This window comes from Lepisosteus platostomus, chromosome 4, assembly GCF_059453375.1.
Source record: "Lepisosteus platostomus isolate fLepPlt1 chromosome 4, fLepPlt1.hap1, whole genome shotgun sequence".
Taxonomy (NCBI): Eukaryota; Metazoa; Chordata; class Actinopteri; order Semionotiformes; family Lepisosteidae; genus Lepisosteus; species Lepisosteus platostomus.
Window position 1 is genome coordinate 60,099,023 of NC_142614.1, and position 10,309 is coordinate 60,109,331.

A 10,309-nucleotide genomic window follows, 5' to 3' on the forward strand; every position below is an offset into this window, starting at 1 on the left:
GGTCTTGCTGGTGTTAAGCTGGAGATGGTTAAGATGACACCACTCCACAAGTGATCATGTGAAAGTGATCATCACATCACTTTCGTTAACTACGTATCAAATTCAGTCACAGTGGCCCTGGGAAGCACTGGGCACAAAGCACGGGACACCCTGAATGGGGCGCCAGTCCATCCACAAACAGTGTGCACAAACAGACACACACACACACCACGGACAATTTTACAGAAGCCAATTAACCTATCAGCATGTCTTTGCGCAATGTGGTATACTTCTCCGTTAGAGAAGACTGAAAAGAAATAATTTTATACATCAACCACAATCTCTTACAGGAAGAAGCTTTTAACTTAAGAGTGTGTGGAAAAGTAAGCAGATCAATTGAATTGATTTTTTGAGCAATCCAGATTAACATTTTAGTTTAAAGCCAGCTGCCAGGTGTACAATGTCACATTAAATGGGAGTGAAAATGCAATTAAAAAAAAATTAGTTCACTGAAAATGTACAGCAGGATGATCTTTAGCCTTGGATGTTTAGGGGATTTGCATGCAGGTAAGGAGAACTGTTTAGAGGTGCTATTGAGCATTGTATGATTTAAAAAGTAAAGCTTTGTATTTTTAATCACACTATAAAAAGCTTTTAACATTAGTTGGTATGAGCCTAGAAAATAGCCTAAGGTGCTTATTGCACATGAAATATCATCCACACCAGGATCGTATACTTAACAGTACAAATGTTTATGTGCTGTTTGCTATTACACATTATAGCCCATTCCACCGGCGGAAACGAAGGACAGCACAACTGGGTGCCAGCAAAAAGTGGCCCGGCATCGCTCTTATTATTTTCCAGTGGGAAAAAAAATTAAAACACTGGCTCGTTCGTCTCTGGTGGTCTGGCGGTCAAGTACATCGTTCTCTCTTTCTATCCTCTTCTTTATAGAGCTGTTTCGACACTCGGGTTCACTAGTAGAGCCCAGGAGTGTGGAGTTTCTGCCTTGCACACCTTCTGCAAAGGGAGCATATGGTTGATCTCTTTGTAAGAGGACCTGTATTATATATAGTTTTGTCATCATGGACAACAGTCACCAGTCCCCATTTGCCTTCGTCCTTCTTGCATACTCAGTGTGCCATTGGTGCCTATGGACTAGCAAAATACAGGGCATCACGCCTGTCTGATCTTTGCAATCTTTAGGGTTAAGAACATGAACGGTTAAAAACAGGCCATGTAGTCTCCTTTTTATTTATCAGTTAATTGATCCAAGTTGTCATCCAAATCATTTGTTGAATGAAACCAGACTATCAGCTGCAACAACGTGGCCTGGTAACTTTTTTCATACTGTCACATCCCTTTGGGAGAAGAAGGGTCTCTTGTTCTGGGTTTTTAACTTAGGTTGGTCGATTTTGACTCCTGTCTTGAGGACATCTTTGAAACGTAGGTTTGGGAAACCAGAACGTTTCTTGACTTCTTTCAGTTTTCCGTACAGCGGACTGTTGGATCTACATGTATTGGTTAAGGCCATTGCTGTCTAGGCTTGAGCAGCTGAAAATGTTCATGTTTTTGCAGGAAAGCTGTATAGCTGTGGTTGTGTTATGTCCATGAGTTACATGTTAACCCAGTTAATGAGTATCTATATTGATATTGATTGACTTTATGAATATATATAATGTGATTTACAAAGAACAAACTGTTAGTGCAAATTTAATAGCATTTTCAAAACATGGCATATTTTCAGCTGAGAGCAGTCTAAAATTGTGTTATTAGTACTCTGCATAATAGGTGACCTCTTGTGGCTCTAAGTGGTAATTGTACTTATCAGAGTAATTTAAAAAAAGTGATTCTTTAAAATTCTGAAAGTTAACTATATGACATAAATTGAAAAAATTGATTTTCTGTATTGGGAAAAAGTACATTTTTAAAGAAATGAATGTATCCTTATTTTGGCAGCTTTGAGACTAACACTGGGATGTATATACTATGGTAAAATTACAATGTGACAACATGGTATAGATACATCATATGACACATCATATGAGCATGTTTATGTCAAACGTATAGTTCAACCAATGGTAAAAGGTATAAAGTATCACCATATCTCACATGACCAGACTTTGGACTGCAATAGTTCAATGACATTTTGCAAAACTCAAAAACATTTACTGTATGTGTAATAGAAAAATATTTTTTTTCCTCGTATCAGTTTGTGTTTTTTTTTAGTTGATTTTTATTAATGTAATTTCTAAAAATGGAAAGGTAAGGTGCCTTGAATAAAAAAATACATGTCTTACTGCTCATATTCATAAAAAAATAAAGCAACTGTCAGGGGAAATGTCTGTTACATTTACTGGCAGTGATTTTTAATATTCTTTCTCTCCCCTGATATATGAAATTGATATTTAATGCAGATATATTTCCTTAGTCACATGTATGAGATGAATGTTTGCATGTTTTTTTTTTAACCTAAGGATCCTCTAGCTCTTGTTTCTTCCATAGACATACTTAAACATGCTGATTTGTTTAAAAAATAAAAAAATGTTATTACAGGCTCTAATTTTTCTTTAAAAGTTTGCTTGCTAAACATTTCACTTACAATCACACATGTCTAGACAATAGCTTACATTGGTCGTTCACAGTTTTAACATTTTAACAGGCCATTGATTGTGGGGACCTGTTTTCATAGACAATACTGGCCAGTTACTTGGCTTTCGGGAAAACAGGCCCGGGTATGATTGTGTCTGTGTGTGTCCTGTGAGGAACTGGTGTCCTCTTCAGGGTGAGTCCTGCCCTGTGCCCGGTCCTTGCCAGGATAGACTTCAGCTCACCTGTGACCCTGTAATGGATGAAGTGTTTAGGAAATGGATAGATGGGTTCTCTGAATTTCCTTTTAGTTCCTTATTTTACCAGAATAACCTATATTTAGTGGCGGTCTCTTTTGATTTTTAATGCAGGAGAAAAAAAAAATATTTTGCTTTACCTTACAGGTTCAAATACTAAACACAATGATGTGTTTCATAGGTGTTGATTCTTGAAATGACAGTATGACCTTGTCAGCACCCAGTGGTATTTAAGTCTTGAACTGTTTTTGGTCGTCCTGACTGATTTTCACTGACAGTCAATATAGATCAGGTCTGTATGTGCATGTATGTGCACTTAAGAGTTCCAGTATTAAATTAATTTTGACAGTGTTGAGAAAATATTTGTCCATATTTTAAATGAAAGTCTTGGTAAAAGATGAAGTTAATCAGATTAAACGTATAACTCAAGGATAGAAGATATATCCTGGATTATAAACACTCATTGTGTGTCTGACAGCTCTCCTGTTCATCCCCCAAGCTCATCTTAATACTGTACTATGGGTGACAGGGCCTTCTCCTCTGATGCCCCAAAGCTCTTGAATTCTATCCCCAAGGATATCAGAGTGTCGACTTCCCTGAGCACTCTCAAATCAAGACAAAAAATCTTCTTCAGAAGAAGGCTTTTACTCAATCAGTTCTGTATTTGTGCCTTGCGTCTTCTTCTGCATTCTAAATGCCTGTTTTTAATTGTGCTAATTTTGTTACCTCTTTGCCTTATTAACATTTTTTCTCTTACTGTAAAGTTGTTTGAGAATTTACTTTAAAGGGCTCTATATAAAATAAAGTTTATTATTAATAATTATATTATTAATAGAGGAAACTTTCCATAATTACAATAGGGGTTCACAATCGTTTTCTCTGTACTGTAAAGTGCACATTTCATATTAAAAAATAACATTATCATGGTTCTTACTTTGTAAACAAAGGTGTTTTCACACCATGCTATTTGATCAGTGCAAAATGTAAAAATGCAGACCCTGTCTCAAAATTGGCTATTGCTTTCCTTTCAAATCTGCGTTTTGTTCAAGTGCTTCAAGAAATTTTTGCAAATAAAATATTGTACCAGAAAAAGGAAAACTGTTTGAAAATTCAGTTATAAAATTAATGTGCAATGACATTCTTATAATTATAATTCATAATCACATTCTCCCTTAGGAGTCGAATAACCCCATGAAAAAGAGCAATTAAACTGTTAAAAGTATTATGTCTATTACAGGTGTTACTAAGCTAAATAGAAAAAAATAAATATAGAATTACAGCAAGAGATTAATCCACATTACTATTGCGTCATACTAATTCATAAAATTTTTAATTTGAAATGATCAGTGTACCATTTATAGATTGTGCCTGTTTGTGCTGCACCATTTTTGTAAAACATTTGTTCACATATTTTAGTTACAATGTATAATATATTAATAAATAAAGATACCTTCCTAGGATCCAGAGATTTCTTTCGCTGTTCATACCCTTATAAGAAGCCTTTCTCATGAGTCTCATCAGTATATCTGTAAAAGAAGAGGAGCTTTTCTTTTCAGGTTTTATTAAGAAGGGCAAATCAAAGTTTTTCTCAGAGTTTATATGTGCTTCCAAATGTGTGCCCTGAAACAGTTATTACAAGATTGCAAGGAAGATAAAAGTCTTTTATTTATGAAACGTAATCAGAAACTGAAAATGGAATACTAAGTACTGTATATTTTACTGCTGTGAATTGTAGTTCAATACAAGTCTCCAAGGTAGTATTGTGGAACATGAATCATAGATGTGTGATTAGGAAAACATGTACGCTCATACTATTAAATAATGTATCTAATGCTGATCACAAGCTTTTCTACTCTTGTGACACTATTCAGATATTCAAGGAATGATTCAAACAATTGGTGTTTGACGCAAGAGTGATAAATGATGATCTCAGCTAAAACACTGTTGAATTACTGTAGCTTTAAAATAAAAGCCCCTCATGGGGGACTGCTCTGTCTTTCCACCAGCAAATGTGCTTATTTGACACACGGACTTACTAATGCAGGCATGTGTACTTGATTAGAGGCCAAATCATTAGCTGATTGTCACTGGAAGGCTCCAGTGCTGAATGCCAGAGGGCTGGTGTTGGTGAGTGTCTTATTGATGATATGGAACAGAAACTCCAGCGACTTGCAGTATTAACAGAGAGAAGTGCTGAACAGAGCAGACTACAAGAGGCCTTGATCGAAGCCTTCACACTCCTCAAGGACAGTACTGCAATGGACGCAAGCTTCTCTCAAGTGCCACGAGCAGAAATGTTTTATGGAGAGGTGAGACCAAGATAAACATTCACCAAAGCTGGGGAGAGGTTAAAGTGTGGAGAAAGCAGCTGCAGATGTTCAAACGAGCCCCCTCTTCTGAGAAGCACGGCTCAAACTTTAAACGTTAACTTTAAACTCTAAACCCTTTAACTAATAATGGCAGTGAGAGGATGAATTCTGAAGTTTCCAGAAGCATTTCGTCTGCTTACGGAAGAAGGAAATTGTTCTGAAAGGAAAAAATCATTTTTTCCAGGCATCCATCCATTTTCTAACTGCTTCATCCAACTGGGTTTATGGGGCAGCCTGAGCCAAGCCTGGCAAACAATTGGCTGCAAGGCAGGGGCACCTGTCCATCACAGGGCCGAAATCATTTTTAATGGCTTGAAAGGCATGCTCATTTGGTTTACAGCTTGGAAATTGAACTGGCTAGTCTATGTCCACTTGCTAAAACAAGTATTTGCAGGCCTAGCACAGGGTGAGCAATCACGGTCTTGGGGGGCTGGTGTGTCTGCGGGTTTTCTGGCTCTCTTCAAAGCAGTAGCACGTGAAGTGGCCGGAGAAATCGTTCAACCAGTCCCATTGAGGCAACAATGAGCTGATTTAGGCAGATGAGAGTTGAGCTGGAATGAAAAAATGCAGATGCACTGTGACCGTGGCGGTTCCGCGCGGTCTTGTGCCTCCCGCCACTCCACCCCACCGATTCGTCCTGCAACACCTGGGGAGCGAACCCGGGTCTCCGGCTTAACAGGGAACCAGCCGAGTGAGCTAAAGGAGACCTCTCCCAGCCCAGGCTGCTGAGGTCCCTGCTACACGCAGGGAGGGCGATGACGTCACCGTGTCCAAACTAGCTCCGCTACACTCAAACCAGGATTGCTCGTCTTTTGCTGCAGATAATATAAAAACAATCTAGGCCAAAGAACATCCCTCAACATCCACCATGGCACTGACTGGCACCTTAATGATAAATCTGGATGTCAACTGCAACTAGAAACTCCTTTTCTGATTGTGTTATTTAGTCATGGAAGACTATTTTAACAGGCAGCACTAATTCTAAAAGCAACAGATTAAAAACAAGGAAGACTCATAATTTCCTTAATCTAAACTGTGATTAGACTGAAGTCATGCCTATTGGCACCCCCCATCAACTTTGTAATAGTACCAATAGTATAACCCTATCTGTGGATGGTACTAGAACTTCAGTCAAAATTGAAAAACTTGGGAGTGATATTTGATTCAGGCTTGACATTGGACCCACATGTACTACATATTGTCAAACCATCATCCTTTCACCTCATAAATATCACCAGACTATGTTACTGCTAACTGTTTCCGAAATGCTGATCAACACATTTGTCTTCTTCCGAATTGGGTACTGGAGCGCTCTACTTGCTGGGGTTTCTAAATCCACATGTCCAAACTTGGGCAGGCAGAATCCTGACCAGGTCTAGTGCAAGTAATCACATTACTCCTATCCTGGAGTCCTTGCACTGGCTTCCTGTCAGGTTTTGTGTTGATTTTAAAATCTTCAAGCTCACCTATAAGGATCTGCATGGCTTGGCACCTGTCTGAGCTACTATCATCCTACTCCCCAAGTCACAACCTTCGCTCTTCTAATTCTGGTCTCCAACCGTCCCCCAAGCCTGTCTCTATGGGTGACGGGACTTCTCCAGTTACGCCCTAAAGCTTTGGAACCCTATCCCTAAGGATATCCTAAGAATCACCTTCCATAAACTCTTTCAAATGTTGACTCAAAATCTTCTTCTTTACTTAACCGGTTCTGTCATATACCCCTTTGCTCCTGCTGTATTAAGTAAGCCCATCTACTGTCTCCTCTCATTGTGTATTTTCATTGTATATATCTAGTGTATTTTTTTAAATTGTTGTTGGTCTCAATCTGTAAAGCGCTTTGAGAAGCAACTTTTAAAAGTACCAAATAAAATAAAGTTTATTATTAGTAGTATTATTATTCCCTCCTGCTTTTGAGATGATACCCAGAAAAGATGAAACAGTAATTGTTAATATCTAAAGCTGGCCAGAAGCAATTGCACAGATATAAATTGTATCTGTCTGGTTTTCCCATTTTGAATAAAATATATTGCATTAGTAATTAAGCTAGTACAGGGCCTGTTAATTATTTAAAGTGACTGTAATATCATCTGGCCAATTACTGCAGGAACTTCAGATGTTAGTGTATTTGAGGGACACTGGTGTGAATCTAAAACAGATGTAGTGTATATGCCCATAATATGATACCTTGTGAACATCATGTTTCCTCTTAACCGTTCAGAAAATGCCAACTTCTGCAAAAGGGGCATACATTGCCAGAAAGTAATTGTGTCATGATGTTGTCGCCTCATTGCAAAACTCTATAATAAGCATCATCATGCGCAATTTACTGTAAGTGTGAGAGTCAGCTCGTGAGTGCAATCTCAAAACAATGTGACCCAAATGAAACCTAAAATTTTGACACGCTACATTTGTTCCTATTTTAATTGGTTTTGGTATTACATAGACCTTAAATGACCTTAAACTGCTACTATTGCTTATAAAATAGGTGTGCCCACTTAAATCAATGGTACCTGCTTAATTAAGGGACCTCCCAACACAACCCCACTCCACAACTGAGCACCCGATCTTGACTACTGGCCACTGTTCCCTCTGCAATAGCCCCAGATTTGCCAACTGTTTCAACTAATGACGGCTGTCATCAGTTTTTTACAGATTGAGCAAACCGGAGTGTATCATTGCTGACCACCACTGGTACAAAAAAACATTTCCTGTTTGATGAATAGCTCACCACAACTTTAGTGTAGCTGTCTTCTGCAAACTTGGCGTTTCTGTGCTGCTTTTCAACTGGGAAGGTGTACTTGTTTAGCCACTGCAGGAGAGGCAGATCAAGAGCAGTCCCTGCGTAGCTGTACTGTGGTGCATGAATATGGGTATCGACCATCCCGGGCATGAAGAACTCCCTGCAAAACAGAACTGGGGGAAATCAATATGCTCCGTAACCATTGTCTCAGCTAAACGCAAGCAGAATGGATCAGATTGCCTCTGTAAAGATGTTATTGGTTAACAAGTCCACCACTCACTGCAAATGCCAGTAATGGGATCATTTACTGACAGAAACAAATTTTATAATGATAATCTGAAGTCATCTGAGTCCTGCAGGGCCACTGTATCAGAAGCTTTTCCAGGCCTCTTCAAAGTAAAAGCACTCAAAGTGCCGGGAGAAATCATTTATTGTTAAATTGTTGGAATGAAGCCGATAATGAGCTAATTTAGGGTGATGTGAAATCTACCGACATACTGTATCGGTCCTCAAAGACTATTAATTTAGTTAAACATTTGCATAATGAAGCAAAATGTAACCAAAAAACTTACCCTTGTTTGAGTTGTCTGATGTCCAATAAATGGAATTCCCACGTCTGAGAAAGCTGCTTCACTTTATCAGCCCGCCCAAGGAAGGAAATCTGGAACACAACCAAACATCAGCCTGAAACAGACACAGCTTGCAGCTCCTGTAATAGTCTGGTCCTTTTCACATTTCTGCTTTGGAAAAATGTTCACTAATATATTTATTCTTAAAGTCTCTTAACTGAAAGGTAGCCATGACAAAGGAAAAATAATCATACGATCCACCGTTAGGATGTGAAGGCAGAAGAAAATAATTTTGAAATCCAGCAAAACGTTTTAAAGTACAAACAAGTGGTGCTAAACAAAACAAGAGGCACAAAGGGACAACCTGAGAATTCAGAATTTTTTTGTTTAATTCTCCCCTCAATTTTAACATTTTGTTCCAATACCAACGAATTAACAGTGTTTGGAACCTTTACTGTACATTACAGCCACACACCACAAAGGGTAAACACTTTTTACTCTGTTGCAGACACAAAAAGCTATTTAAAGCATATGACATATAAAAGTTTGCATTAAAAAATCATGTAATAACAAGTTTGATTAAAATATTAGTATTTCTGTATCAGCACAACGGGCCCTCTTCATACTTCCATAAAAGCATTGTACAAACAAGATTTTCTTTCTTTTGGGGGGAATTTGTCCTTTAACAGTGACACTACTATTGTCAGATGCTTTTGTGCTTTAATTCTCGTTTTGTTAAGAAGAAAAGTTTTTACCGTTTTTGAGTTGCTGCTATCACTGACACCACTAGGTAAAGATCCCAAGCACTCTAAGAAATTCAGGTATGTGTTAAATGTGTTCACCTTGGGCAATGTCACAGGAAGTTTAATTCAGTTGTAACTTAAATAGCTATTTGTAAAGGAACATTGTGTTTCATACAATGGACGTTTGTAAGGTAGAAAGCACCAAATCAACAATAGTAAGTAAAATATGAATTCATTACTAAAATATTAGTTGTATGGATATACAATTCTGTTATTTTTCTTCAAGCACAACTCACAAATTGACATCACCATTGATAAGATGGCTATGTGTTGTATTGAGTTTGACTGAGTTTGAATTTCCTATGTTGAATCGCTTGACAGAATGCTCAATCTAAGATCAAAGATCTAAAAGAATGGGAAAAAAATGTTAACAAGCAGTTCGACTACAGTTTAAATCCTATGTGGTCTGGGTTTCATTCTGGCAAGGATTTCTTACATGAGCCATACAAATTCTCAATTCTTTCTCAATACAAACTACACTTGGTGAAGCTATTTGTCTAAGGCTTTTAATACCATAGCTAACTGAATACTTCCGAAAAAGCTTTGTGTTTGTGGTCCAGACATGATTGTCCTTCCATGGTTTCAGTTTTACTTACAAAACCTCGAAGAGAAGGTTCTGTCTGATAATAAATCCTTCCCACTCTGTGCTTGTGCTGTGTGGTGTGCTTTGATCTGGTGAGGCAGTTTGTCTCTTTCCCACCTGATGTCTTAAGTAGTGGGTCAGCACTTCAGTGGTTGATAAAATACTGTAGGTCCTCAACTATTTGTAAAGAGTTTGGGGATGAAATGCACTGTAATTTCTGCATTTAAATAATGTTACTAAAACATTTTAATAAAACAAAAACATACTAACATGCTCATCAACTTAGATGATATTACTGGTTTCTTTTACTTTTGATTTTGAATTATCACTGGTATGCATAACACGCTGTACCTTTGACGTGTATAAGAATGCACGTCAAAGTTTAAAAAAAAAATCAATAGGTATAATGTTATATCATTG

The 10,309-nt window shown here is 37.8% G+C and overlaps 1 long non-coding RNA gene across 1 annotated transcript; it reads right to left on the reverse strand.

Moving 5' to 3' along the window:
• Positions 1 to 2,191: 2,191 nt before the first annotated feature.
• Positions 2,192 to 9,350, reverse strand: LOC148673524 (uncharacterized). Its single transcript, XR_015936048.1, has 4 exons — positions 8,507 to 9,350; positions 7,923 to 8,094; positions 4,276 to 4,351; positions 2,192 to 2,821 (listed from the first exon to the last, which is right to left on the reverse strand). It is a non-coding gene; the product is annotated as an uncharacterized LOC148673524 (long non-coding RNA).
• Positions 9,351 to 10,309: the final 959 nt, after the last annotated feature.